The 14,389-nt window shown below is 40.8% G+C and overlaps 1 protein-coding gene across 1 annotated transcript in view; it reads right to left on the bottom strand.

Moving 5' to 3' along the window:
• pik3cb (phosphatidylinositol-4,5-bisphosphate 3-kinase, catalytic subunit beta) overlaps positions 1–14,389 on the bottom strand; it is a 91,293-nt gene that overhangs the window by 64,200 nt on the left and 12,704 nt on the right. The window contains exon 3 of the mRNA XM_074679414.1: positions 5,455–5,534. The gene's annotated coding sequence lies outside the window, so the exon portion shown is untranslated. The remainder of the gene's footprint in view (positions 1–5,454; positions 5,535–14,389) is intronic.

Here is a 14,389-nt window from a genome sequence, read left to right as displayed (position 1 = left end):
CACTAAACAAACAACATGACAACATCCCCGATGAGAGGACAGCAAGGCAGCAGTCCCCAGCTCAAAAACCTCTCCCTTGCTGCAAGCTGCAGTGAGCTTTTCAAGGCTGAAACCAGGTGAGCCTCGTTGGTAATCAGCAGCCTCACCTGGAACCAAGCAGGAGAGAAAGGGAACACACACACAGCCGTAACATCACTCAAAACAATGTTTTCTGAAAAATCTGGCCAAAGTGAAGATTTTGGAAAACTCTGGTTTCATGGTTTTGTGTGGACGCTGGTATACAGAGTTTGCTGTTCTCAAATGTCACAGCAGAATGACGGGGTCTCATTCTGATAGGATGGTACGAGTTTTATGTCTGGAAAACACTGCCAAACATGGGTTTGACATGCCTCCAGTTGCACTCACCAGCTGATTTGCCCTCTGCGTATGGACAAAAGTGTTTTTAAAAAGAATGAGTGGGGGGATACTCATTTTTGAAAATTCCAGCTACATGTAAACATGGCCTCAATACTGCAGCTCAGAAAGTACTTCCGGTGCCGCGGAGGAGAGAGGACAGAGGAGAGTGCAGTTTATCACTTTAGAATTCACCCACAGACCATTCAGAACATAAACACGGTATGAGTAATGTCACCCCTTGGTTACTGGAGAAGAAGTGTTTCTAGGCCTAATGATGCAGGCTGCCAACTTTTTATCTAAATAAAAGAAAAAAAGGAGGCAGAGTTAAGGCGAGACTTCAAGCTCCTAGCAGACAGCACCCATCTGTCACTAGACTTTCTATGCCCCTGATCATGCAAATCTTTCCATGACACATCAAAACAAAGTTCTGAAAGAAATTGATCAAAGTACAGAGTGTACCAACAAGGAAACAAGCTGTTCAGACCACGTTGTTGTTGTTGCTATGAACATGTTTAGTTCTGCTGTAAACATGGTAATTCATGGCTTTGAAAGCCTGCCCCAAGTGGACACTCCAGTAACTACAGTTTTCTGCACAACCACTGAGGCTTTATCCTTTAAAGTCAGAGGTCATTGCTAGGACCGGTCAAAATTTCATTACATAATCAGGTTGCAAAAAGCCCCAAAACAAGCTGCAGAAATGGGAACTCACAGAAAGTGCTTAATGTGACAATGAGACAGTGGGAGACCACTTAGGTCTCATACCTCACAGTCCAACAGTCTCTGTAACCTCATGCAGCAGCCCTGTTTGATTTCTCCTCCTCAGGCGCCCCAGAATGTATCATTGCTAATGTTAGCATGATTTCCTGTTGGTTTATAGTTCTCAAAACCTTCCTTTGCATTACCACCACTCTACTTAGAAACAGAAACACAAGTCAAAACCACTGCAGACGACTCTGATGGACGTGAAAAACACGCTCAGCTAAAAAACCACAGAGCTGATTGAGAGCCTGTTTGAGGTCATCAGAGGCAGAACTACACGCTGCAGATCTTCTTCAAACCCAAGGAAGTTTTAAATAAGAGCTGAATAAGATATTTGTTATTGCACAGCCTCCAGAGCTGCTATCATGTAAGTGGAAAATAGAGCAGAGAGGAATAACTGTGAGCTGGTGTGAATGAAGCAGAGATAGCTCCCACACACACTGCTGATTTTTCAGGATTAGCCTTCCAGCATCTTGCCAATCCACCATTTATCTGCCTCATAAACAAAGGGCCCCACACTGGCACTGAATGACACACACACACACAGACACACACACTCACAGAAGCCTGGAAATGGGAGACATTTCTTGGCTGCTGCTGTCATCCCTCTGCTGAGGTGACTGGGTCGCTGGGAACATTCAGCCCCAGCAAGCGACTCAAGGATGCTTACAGTTCTACATCCATCCACCTGCCTGCTCGGCCTCAGCATCAACGTCTGTTTAACCTTTAACACAGCAAACACAGGCTGATGTTTTCCACTGGAGTCGATGCCAAATGTAATCCGTTATCATTTTCACAGACTAAGAAGGACGTACAAACACATCTCTTGTTTCTGCAGACAAAAAAATACTGGTTTCATCCAAGAACACAGCTCGTCTGTGCCGTCAGTCTATAATTAAACCCTGCTAGTACACGCTGTATTGTCCAGAAAACACACGCTAGTCTAATTATACCCATGTGCTGAAAGACATCAGGGTTGCAAGGTCACTGCCTGGAGTATAATGCCACCCAAACACATTACAGAGAATGAGCCTGAGGGCAGGGCTTCCTCGGATTGTGCGAGGCAGAGTTTTAACGTTCAGTTTAATACAAAGAGTGATAAAGGTCATTCTGAGGGAGGAAAGTCAGAGCAGACGTTTCTCATTTGATTTGATATGTAATGTTCCTGCAGCGCTGTTAAACCTGCTCTCTGCTCTGCGGCGATAATACAGTGAAGATCACCGGAGACAGAACGGATCACAAGTAATTGGATGGAGCTATTTTTCCACACTACAGTAGGAGTGAGGGGACAAATGGAAGACAGGTGGGAGGCATTTGTTCTGATTACTGGCCACCTGCGCAGAGTGACAACTGAAAAGCATAAATCTGCACCTGTATAGAGCCTGTCATCTGAGCGGAGGAGGAGGTTTAGACAGTGTTTACTCTCTGAGCTCTGCAGCTGCAAAACATGCCAAGGTGATGATGAAAAGCAGGAAATCAAGCTGAAAATATGCTTCCAGATTTATACTGAATGACCCACTTTAACTTTTGATTAACACATGAATCAATCAGCCAAAAAAGTTACAAAAACAGAGGAATGCCCCCCCAAAAATCAGACAACTTCTATGTTCTTCTATTTTGAATTAGAACATATTAAGAAATGGGCTTTTACTCCTCTTATCAAATCAAATAAAATAAAATCAAACTTTATTTATATAGCACTTTTCCAACATATTAAAATTCAACTCAAAGTGCTTCACAAAAATAAATAAATAAATAACGAAACAGAAAACAATAAATAATGAAAGCCTGTCCCTCCTACCCACCCATACTCGCACTCACAAACACAGTAAATGAACTGATGGCATGGAATGGCACTGAGGACCCAGGTAAGAAGAAGCCACCCATGGGAGGCCATCCACACCAAGAGGCACCGCAGTCTGTGGCCACAGGGAAAACCACCACGGAGACCTCCCCCCACAGCCTGGACAGACCAGGGCAGACTCTGCAGAGCCTTCTCCAGGCCCCCAGGTCTGAGGGATCTCCAGGATGACATCACCGTGGGTGGACCAGACACAACTCCCAGTGTGGAGTAGAGTCCAACCAATATAGGATTTTTGGGCCGATGCCGAAACCGATACTGGGGGAAAAAAAAAAGCTGATATCCAATATATTGGCCGATATCCGATATATCGACGGATACACGATATATCGGCTGATATTTATAATAAATTCATAGATATACAGGGGATATATACTGTATATGAACACAAATGATTATAATACCCATATGATTCAAGATAGAGACAGAATGCTATTTAATTTAAACAAGGAACTTTAATTATAAAACTGTCAACATAAGAACTATGGTGTTAACCAATGATAAATAAGAACAAGCTACAATAATAAATAAAGAAGTCAAACTATAAACACCTTAAATAAATAAGCCAAACTTTAAACGCAGTAAGTAGAAAAAAAAGTCAAACTGTAAACACATGATGAGCAACTTACACGACGTTAAAACGCTGTATTATAGTCTTACATTAGATAATTGTGGATGTGTGAAATAACAGTACCATTTATCTCTGTTGATTTCACAAAAAAAAAAGCAACTAACACAACGTTAAAACGTCGTTCTTAAGTCTTACATTACATAATGGTGGACGGAGGGGGCGGGCACTCGGGCAGTGTGCAGCCAAACACACAGACACACAGGAGCAAGAGCGACAGAATCTCCACAGAGCAAAATTTTTTATAATTGGCTACATTTTGGCCGATGTTGATTAATCAGTGACAGGCATAATCGGCCCGATTAATAGGCCCGACCGATTAATTGGTCAGGCTCTAGTGTGGAGGGCCCCCATGAGGAAACACTGGAGCTAAAAACTAAAAGATTAAGACAGGAAATGTGAGGGTTTGGATAATGTCAAAGTAATAAAATGCACAAGGCTTAAACTAATATAAACAGAAACAAAAATTAATAAAATAAAAAGGAAAATCAAAATGATATTAAACACCTAACTTATTCAGAAACATTTCTGTCACTCAGCTGAAAAATAAAATGTGTAACAGCTGTTCAGGAAGGTCAAGAGACAGAAGTTTTATAGGTCAGATAAAAAAAGACAAACTGTACAACTGATAAGCAGCAGACCTGCACACTCCACTTGGGGTTTGCTTGACAAACTGGGTCAGTAGCACTGAGAGTAACTGCCGTTCACCGCTTTAATGGTTAATTTTATATTGAAATTCATCCAATTGCCACATCTGCTCTGAAATCGAGCCTGAGGATCGGCTCACTGGGCGGCTACAGTGAGGAAAATAAAAATCATGCACGCTGAAGCAGTCAGTGCTAAATTCAGCTTTCATGGAAATAAGCTTTCTTTGGGTTTCTGAAATCAGAACGGTTTTAAAAAAAAAAACATTACTCACTGCTGGAGTCAGGGGAGATGGAGGAATTTCAGAAACAAGTTATCAGAGCTGGGAATTTATCACAGTTCCCTGAAGGTATCACAACATTTGACTTCCTCATGACAAGTGATGCTCTGGCAGAAATAAACTGGTGGTAATAACACCAAGAGGTGCCAGATGAGCTGTTTTGAACAATAAGAGCTTTGATAGTGAATTATTCAGGGATCAGGGAAAGTTGAGAGTTTTTGAAAGAGAGAAGGAGTATTTGAGCGTTGATTTTTAATGTGAACAAACTTAAATTCTCCTCTCAAGCTCCTTTGATGGATTTATGTTTCTTTTTGTCTTTTATTTTATTAAATCAATTCATAACTCCAATTCATGCTTAAGATGCCACAAAGTACTTCTTGCATGACAAATCAAAGACGAGCAGGAAGAGCAACAACCTGCAAGCAGATACAACCCTCATATGTTGACTCGATGCCAAGAAAGCTTCAGGAAGAAAAGTTGTTTTTATACCACACCTAGCTGAAGAGGCACAATGACAAAAACAACAACAACAACTCAGAACTCATTTTCTTCAGTTGCCAGCGCACGATCTGCTCTGTCAGAATCTGAGATTCTGCTGAGAAGGTCTGACAAACATCAAAGATGCAGTGAGCTCGCACACAGGTGGTGCTGCGCTGATCTCTGACATGAAAGTCAGGCACGCTGGCTGACTTCCACGCATTCCCCGCCTGTCAGGACGAGGCCCACTCTCCCAGATTCCAGTCCAGTCAGCGCTCACTCACTCCTCTACCAATAACACACACACATGTACAGTATGTACGCACACACACACACACACGCAGGTAAAGTAGGTCAAGATAATTACATGATACAGCGTGTTCCCACACACTGAGGCAGAGGTCTTACCTGCCGTTTCCTGAAGTGTCTTATTTCCTGTGTCGCTGCTCCTCACTGGGGGTGTCTGGACAGCGGCTGAGACTCAGCATCTGATCGGAGAGAGAACAGAACAAACTGACTGTTAGGGCAGGGAGGAAACCACAAAATGGTTAAGATACCTAGAAGCGCTCCGTCTTGTGTTTGTGTATTCATACTGTGAGTGACAAAAGGGTGGAGAACAAGTTTATGAGACAGTAAACACGAGGGAGGAAAAGTGAAACGGGTGAAATTTACAAAAAAAATAAATGAAGCGTGACAGATTCTGATCTTTAAGAGGAAGATATTGTACTGAACAAAAGACCGCGTTACCGTGAGTAGACGCCCCCTCAAAGGGGCCCCATCAGTGGAGATAAGACAACAGAAAGTACAGAGCGCTCTCAGCACAGTGCCCCCACTGACCCCTGTGAACTCAGTTCTACCACCTAACCTCTCTCAGTGATTTATTCTGCCCAAATAGTACAGAAGCAGATTAGAAACAATTGTTATTTGGACACGGCTGTTGAAAGCATGACAAGCATGAAGCATTACTGTGTACTCTGTAAACGCACAGAGGGAGCTTCACAGACACACTTTCATACATGCACAAGTCCATCCTGCGTGATCCCATCTAACATCTGTACAACCTGATACTACCTCTAAGGCCAGGTGAAATGACTTTGAACCAACATTACACTTTCATGACATGCATAATAAAGGCATTATGGGGGCAAAAATATCCTCCACTAACAGGCAATTTAAAAGTGACTTATGATACACTTTCTTTCTATGGCTGGCAAAAGAAGCACAGAGTTTCTCAAGATTAATTTCTCCTTTTAAATGTTCTTCTACACATACTCAGGCTCCTTTTTGTTAAATGAATAACATTTAATGCTGCTCATTCCGCATACGCATGTTCCTGATGAATGTGGCTCCATTTAAAAGGTTTATATAAAAAGGCTGTTAAGCTTTGTCACCAAAAAGTGCTGTTAAAACAAAGAAACAATTTATCAAACACTTAACTTTTTCTGCTACATTTATGTTCATTGCATTAAAGCAAACCAGGTCCTGAAGCTTAGAGAGGTGACTTTAAAAAACAATATGTTGTGTGTCATTTGCAATATCCCACATTTCAGATATTGAGAAATGAAACTAATGCAAAAACAAACAAACAATAAAAAAAAACAGGGATGGACCGATATGTTTTTCTTTTAGGGGTGATATCAATACTGATCATTAGTAGTCAAGGAGGCCGATAATAGATATTTGGAGCCGATATTCATCTGCAGTAAAATTGAAAATATTGACGTTAAAATTTTGAATTACACAAACTCCAACACTTATCTTAGTTTAAATGAGCATGTCTTATTAAGTTAAATGAAAAATTAAAAAATAAACAGCTCCCCAAAGTTTTTTTTTTACAGTAAGTAAAGTTTTTCAAAAATTGTCTCTGCGTGTGACGAATCAAATGGTATTGTGGGTGGGACAATGCTACAGACAGGCTGGTGACTGCGGACAGAGAGGCGCGGCTTCATCAGAGCCAAATTAACACAGTTTTAAATAGTTTCTTATCCACTGTTGGATTAAGAAAAGGCAGATGCCGATATGCCCTAAAATGTCAAATATAGTCCCATAATCAGTCTATTCCTACAAACAATAACAACAACAAAAAAAACAGTTCTTCTAGTGACCACTTGAAGATTCCTCCAAAAGCACCATCAGGCCACAAAGAAAAAAGACAAGAATAAAAAAAAAAAATGGAAATCCTGTTACAAAAATCAACAGTTTCAAAGTCTGACTTCCGCCTCTGTTCATTAAAACTTTAGAGGATGAATTTTTATATAAGTCACTGTCAAAGTGATATTACCCCTTATAGTCTCATGGGGACTTTGAATGGCAGGCCATATGGCTGTTTATCCTCTGAACATCATCACAATCAGTGCAGTTGAACTTAACCTGTCAGCGGGAGTCAGATAATTTAATTTCCACTTCATTTTTTAAATCAAAAATCCTTTTAGTATGGCTTTCTTTATGGATAAAAGCGCTAACTGGCCTTTTGAAAATCAAGCATCAATCTTTTTCCAGTATTATCAAATTATGTTAACAGTCAAAGGGCAGAACAGGGGAACACTTCAAAGTTTTAGACACAAAGTGGTTTTTGTTTTCTCTACTCTGATATGTCTCTGATTTCCTCTGCATCATTTCTCTATTATACACCAATCAATGCCTTGATTTCAAGATCTTTGTCATTATAGATGAGAAATCCAAAAAGCTTCAGCACACTAACAAGAAAACTCATCCAGCAGGCTTTTTTTAATTGTAGAAAAACTCTGAAACCCACAGCAGCTGTATCACAGCCCAATCATTTGAGCAATAAGAGTGAAAAACAACGGTTTATGATTCACTGTTTTGGTCACATTCAGCTGTTCCAACAAGCAGAGATGTGTGTTTTGCAGCTGCATGTGATTCAAAAGTAGAGCAGACTAACTCCGTCAGAGTGAGTGTGGAAGCAAAGAGCTACCGGGGAAATAAAATTCCAATCACACCTTCAACAACGTCGAGTCACATCTGCAGGGTGTGAAATCCTTTTAGCGCTCAAAATAAAGCCTCACAGATCCGAGCCGAAACCAGCAGCAGCGAGTGAAAAAAGAATCCCCTGCAGCTAAAGTTTCAGTCAGGTGGAAGTCCTTTAACAAGAGGAAGGACAGTTAACCATTGCTGACACTCAGCAGAATTTAAAGGGGATGTATTAATCTTTAACATGTTGGTTTTTTAAGTTAGTGCTGTTATTCCTGTTAAATACTCTACTTGGTAAAATGAAATCAAGCAGATCAAACAGTAGAGAAAATCAGTCATTTATCTTCTTTTTTTGCTGTTAAACTGAAGACAGATTTACAGAAATCAAGTTGGCATAATGAGCATTTTCAACAGTATGTACTGATTTGATGGATACAGTTAGGGATGTCTACATTTGATTGCTGCATAATTTGTTATCACCTTTGCTGGACGACACCAGAATAACTAACTGCTTAAACAAATTATCAATATTTTAATGACTGCAGGCCCAGAATGCTTGTCATAAGTTGTGGTTTAATTAAAGTTTAGTCATTAGCCACTCGCTGGGGTTGTATTTTTTGCTGATGGCAGCTGCTATGATGCCATAACTCCCTACTACCTGGATATAAACAAGCACAGATGACAGACAGCATCTTCTAGCCAATTACAGGATACCTCGAACAGAAACCAGAAGAGTATTCATACCAAGGTGTCACCTGATGATCACTTTTAGCCACTAATTGGGGTAAGTATTGAAAATTTCATGCTTTATCTTTATCAGCATTTCATTTCACATATCTCTGATAAAATTAATTAAACCAACAGGGCACTACTGAGTGTGTCTTTCCCTGAAGGTACAATATCCCTCACCTCTGTGTTGCTCCAAATGTCAAGCCCAAAGTGCTTTCTGATTGGCCACATGTGACAAGGCTGTGTGGAAAACCAGACAGTGTTGTGGGTGGGACATTGGGTGGGGCAGAGAGGTGAAAGACACTGCTGAACTTCTGTAAATGGTGAAAGTTCCAGTTTTGCTGAAGGTTTTTTTTTTCTAAAAAAAGAAAAAAAAAACCTCCCAAATTTCAGTACAACTATTTGGTCATTAAAAACTAACACTGGTCAACCTAATGAAGTCAGCTCTTGTGTGCATTGTCTCTACATTTTTCAGCTAAATCTACAGTTGTCTCAAAGTTTTTATGAGAAGTGGTAACATTGCAACTGCAGACAGAGAACATAAACAGTAAAAACCTTGAGATAAATCATTATAACTAGGGATGTCCCGACTAGGTTTTCTGCTGCCCCTGAGTTCGAGTCATTTGGTTTTGAATATCTGCCGATACAGGATACAGAGTCCGGCTCCGATACTTCTACCCTGATACATTGTGCTACATTGCTTTAAGCTCCTGCCATGTTCTGCTCCACTTCACGGCATGCCCTGTGTTGTTTCAGTGTGGAGTTGAGACAGTCTGACTGTGTACCACTACATAAGGTAGTAAATAATTATCTGTTATTTTTTCCATTAGTTTTGAAATATTAAAGATCTGATAAAAAAAAGAGAATAAATATATAAACATTTGCATACGATCCCTGATTGAGATTTAATGTTTGATTCTGATCAAGTCTGTAACTACATGATCAGCCCCAATTTCAGATCACATGATCTAATCGGGACATCCTTGAAAATAACACAAGTATAAAGTTTTTGTTGTGAAGAAATAAAGTAGGAACCAAAAGATGTTCAACAATTCTTTGCTCATAGATGCTGATTGAGTTTTTGAAACAATGTGCATTGCACTTATAGGAAACACAAAGTGTTGTTGAGCTGTTAAAGTGTGGCTCTTGTGGCTGTAAGTGTCGCTCTGTTCAAATGTGGCTTCTGGTGAATGGTACTTCTCAAAAGTCTTATCCACTAAACCAGAGTTCATGACCTCTGAATGCCCGGAGCAGTCCATAGTCCTTCAAATCAGGACCATCAGCCCTCAGTTCAAAGAGCTGCAACATCAAACTCAAGATGTGTCCGGGTAAACAAATGTAATGTGGGTAAAAACCACCAAGTGAGGGTATACACACTCATGACATGCAATGCAAACACTGTGATTGAGGTCAGTGGACTTCCTGTTTTTCCCCGGTGGTTATGTTGCTCTATCTTGTTTACCGGGGTGTGACACAGACTGGTTTCACAAAAACAACTCTGATGCTCTGATGAGTGTGTTTCAGTAATATCTACACCCATCTGATAGAATAGAAAGACCCCCTTCAAAAAAGGTAAAAAACACAAATTTCATCATCATCTTAAAGAGCTTTGGTGAATCTGCACAAGTGGAGGGGATGACCCGCTCCAGGAAGAGGTCTGTTGAACAAATGATAGCATCTCAGGCCAAAGGGAGTCAATGTTTAACTCCCTAACTGGATTCATCTCACAGCATCACATGATCCACACTGAGATAGATGGAGCGTGTGTGCGTGTGTGTGTGTGTCAGACAGAGGATTCACTATAGAGTGCCTTGGTGATGACATAACAGCTGGAGGGCAAACACCAAAGTTAGCTCTACCTCTATTTTTTGGAAATACTCTTTCTGTCTTACGTCAATGGATGTTTTTGGGGGATGATGCTGAAAATAATCTTTTTAATGACAGACTGTAAAAGTTGATTCAGATGTCGCTGAAGCGTGAAAAATTGGGTTTATTGCTTGTTTTTGTCAAGTGACCTGAGGCTTCTTTTTTTCTCATACTTCCCTCTGTCTGTCTTTGTTTTTGTGTTTCAGGCCACACCCCTCAGTGACAGCATGGATCAACAACACCTCAGGAGCACTTGATCATCCCCCACAGCCACTTCTTTTTGTTGTTGTCTTCAGCTGATGTAAAGACTTGATCTTGTTTTCTGACTTTTGACAGCAGTAGGTCAACACTGATGAGGTAAAAACGTGTAGGCCTATTAAAGCTGGGTATGACTTAAACTTAGTATTTTGCAATTCAATGTGATTTAGCAATCTTTGCTCAAACCTTTACCCACAGTCACAAGCTACTGACTGAAAGAATGACATCACAGATACGAGTGTCAGAAATTAGTTTCCTCCAAACCTAAAGGAGTCAGTTTAGGTGGTTCGTGCATGTGATAAAGAAACCTATTTCTAAAGGTGTTGCAGAGAAGAGGCCTCAGGGTAAACTCAAAGCTCACTAGAAGGATTATAAATCCCATCTGGCTTGGGAACACCACAGGAGGAGCTGGAAAACATTTCTGTGGATACAGATATTTCTAAAAACTGATTCATTTTCTCAATGTTAAAAACACAAAAAAAGTGAACAAAGCTCTCGCCAGTGGTGAGACTGTGGAGTAGGGCTTTTTTGGACCAATGTTGCAATTGCAATTGACATTTATCTTCTGCATTATTCACTAAACGGTGCCACTAAGCCATTCTATTAGGGGTGCACCAATCATAATTTTCTGGTCGATCACCGATCTTTAAAAAGGCTGACCTGCCAATACCGATTCGGGCCGACATAGATTTTCATTTTATTTTTTTATAACTGACAGCATATACCTTCAATGTTCCAATCTTATTTTGCTAAAAATCATTGAACAATACCTGTGAAACAATAAGAACTTTATGTTTTAACATAAACAATAAAGTGTCCTGAGTTTTAGCTCTCAGAGCAAAAAGCAAGAAAGGCTGGCTGTTAATCCTTCCCGGAGGTATATAAGATCAGTTTGGATGGATGGATGAAAGGATGGGCCGATCTCCAATCCCTGATTACAGATCCTCCAAAATTAAGGAAATCGGCACTGATCGGTGCATGTCTACATTCTACAGTATGATCAACATAACAAAGGATAATGTCAACAGATAAACAATTATTTCCAGCACTTTTAAATTAAAAAAGAAAAAAAACACTGTGAAATTTTTCCCACCTCCAGTTGTCAGTAAGTGTAACAAACCATATTCAGTATTTGGCTCTGCCAGCCACAGTCATTCTATCAGATCTCTGTAGTTCACAAGTTTTTTTGCCAGAAAAAAAAGCTTTTGCAAGTTTTGAAAAAGAACAAGTACAAGTTACTGTATCCCCTCCAGGTCTGTGTACATGAACCTTTGTTTCTTTTTAAATTACAGCCTTTGCGACCTGAAAATTGCATTCTATCATATTGTGATGTTGGTTTTGATTAATTTAATTCAGCCCATCCTCTCAAGCAATACTTGTATTCCCTCTTGACATAATAAAGTGATGAAGAACAGGTAAAAGGAAAGGAAAAGAAAGCAAACAGCAAACACACAACAGACAGGAATTTTAAAATCTGTTTTAGAGCTGAAACTTCATTAATGCGTGGATGTAAAGGCCAAGCAGCGAGAGAAATATCAATTTCTTAGAAATACCCTGATCTGTGTGGAAGGGCCTGAGCCTGAGCAGTAATTCACTTAAAAGTTGTTTAAGAGAAAAAACACCCACTTCAATGAACACAGAGGAACCTGACCTGAATTTCTCATCACTGAACAACACCGGAGTGAGAATCTGTCTTAGATAGGACCTTTCTCCCGTGATATACCCCCCCTTTCACACTCACACACGCCCTTCCTCTCCTCCTCCCTTTCTCCGTCACAGGAATGTGAGGAATGCTAAATTGCTGAGTGACCGTAGGCTTCATCAGCAGCAGAGTTTCTCCCTGTTCCTCACCTCTGACTGCATACACACACACACACACACACACACACACGCATGCACAAGAGTCAATAACTCGTGAATAATATCTGTTTTCACACCTTAGGGCCATGGAAGGAACGGCATCTACTCCTGCGTACGCAATTTTCTGACCCTGGGGTTACAGCAGAAGAAGATCCTGTGATGCAGACTGTAGCATCACAACAGGCAGCAAAACTCAGTACAGGAAAAACCTCAAACCTCACCCTGGAGCTGGATCTAACCTTTCCTCTGTGCGTCTGATCCAGCTATCTGCAGTGTGACTTGCTGATCCTACTAATAAAGGAGGTGTGCAGACACATCCCTAAACACGTTGTGGTGATATTTACCAGAAACAGTCTTTTTCTGGAAGACTCCTCCTCCTCCTGAAATCTCTGACCACATGACCTCCTGACCTAAACCAAACTGAGTATTTCTTGTAAAGAGTTCATGATCATACAGGAAAAAGATGAGATCTTGCTGTGTGGTACAAAAAATGAATTCCAACAAGTTACTGGACTTGAATTATCAGACAGTGTCAGGTGGTTTTGAGGAAATTCTTTGTCAACCCAAATTCCAAAAAATCTTATCAAATGTTTGTTAAACACACACGACCAGACCACACCATTAAAATGCAAAGAGTAGAAATAAAGACAAGAGGCGTTAGTCACTACAAACAAAAACACAGCCCTAATACCACGGAGAGAAAATGTAAATGTTGTTTTATTGTGATGGATCCCAAGTGAGTCGGTGCTTATCAACGAGCAAAGAAGATTAAGGTAATGGACTCAAAACACACAGGAGGAATGCAGGAGGAATGCACCACACACACACATTTCACACACTTCTCTAACCGAGTGTGGTCTGAAGGGCCTAACATTTGACCGTGCGTCATCACTGCCTCACAGCGCACAAAAGAGCCCAGTGTGATCATTCCTAAAAAACAGTACACACCCGCTCATTAGCACAGTGGGATGTTTACAACGCTCCATCACAGAATAACACAGGAAAAAAAAACTCAAGTGACCAAGATTAGAGTCCAGTCTTTTATTTGAGGTCTTAAAATAAACTGTCTGTCCACTCGTGACCCTTACACACTCCTTCCTCCTCCTGTCACACTTTATTTAGCTCCTTGCTTCAGCCTCTATTTCCAGGTTTATTGTCAGACTGCTCTGAGGTGGGGGGAGTGAGTATGAGTGTCCTGTCAAAAGCTGCACTCGGACGCTGTAAATCAGTTACCTTCCTGCTGTCTGACTGAGCAAAGGTCTGTTTCAGCCCGGGAAGAGCACATGCTGATCACTCAGAAACACACACACACGCACACACAGCTGCCACACTATAATTACGCCTCAGACAGACACACAGGGATGGATCTGGCGGAGATCAGTCATACGTCATAGTTCTGCTGGAGGAAAGGAAAACAGAAGTCTGAGAGGTGGACAGAGAGCTAGAGATTAACTTCTGACACTTTGTGGACTCAGTAAACTGATGAAATCATGAGGACTGCAGGAGTTTGCACCACACTGCTTTGTCTCAAACATAGTGACACACATATCAAATACTGGCAAAGAGTATCCCGCCAGAAAAGAACATGCCCGCAAATCACCTGTCCTCCTCTGGAGTCTTACACACACTACTGTAACTAGTTTCCAGCTATGTGTGGATACAGAAATGTCATGAAAGCATGCAAGCTCACCTCAGCACA

The sequence above is a fragment of the Halichoeres trimaculatus genome, unplaced genomic scaffold (genome assembly GCF_033239565.1).
Source record: "Halichoeres trimaculatus isolate MK-OKI-2021-1 unplaced genomic scaffold, fHalTri1.1 fHalTri1_scaffold_9, whole genome shotgun sequence".
Taxonomy (NCBI): domain Eukaryota; kingdom Metazoa; phylum Chordata; class Actinopteri; order Labriformes; family Labridae; genus Halichoeres; species Halichoeres trimaculatus.
This window is presented reverse-complemented; position numbering and strand designations above follow the sequence as displayed.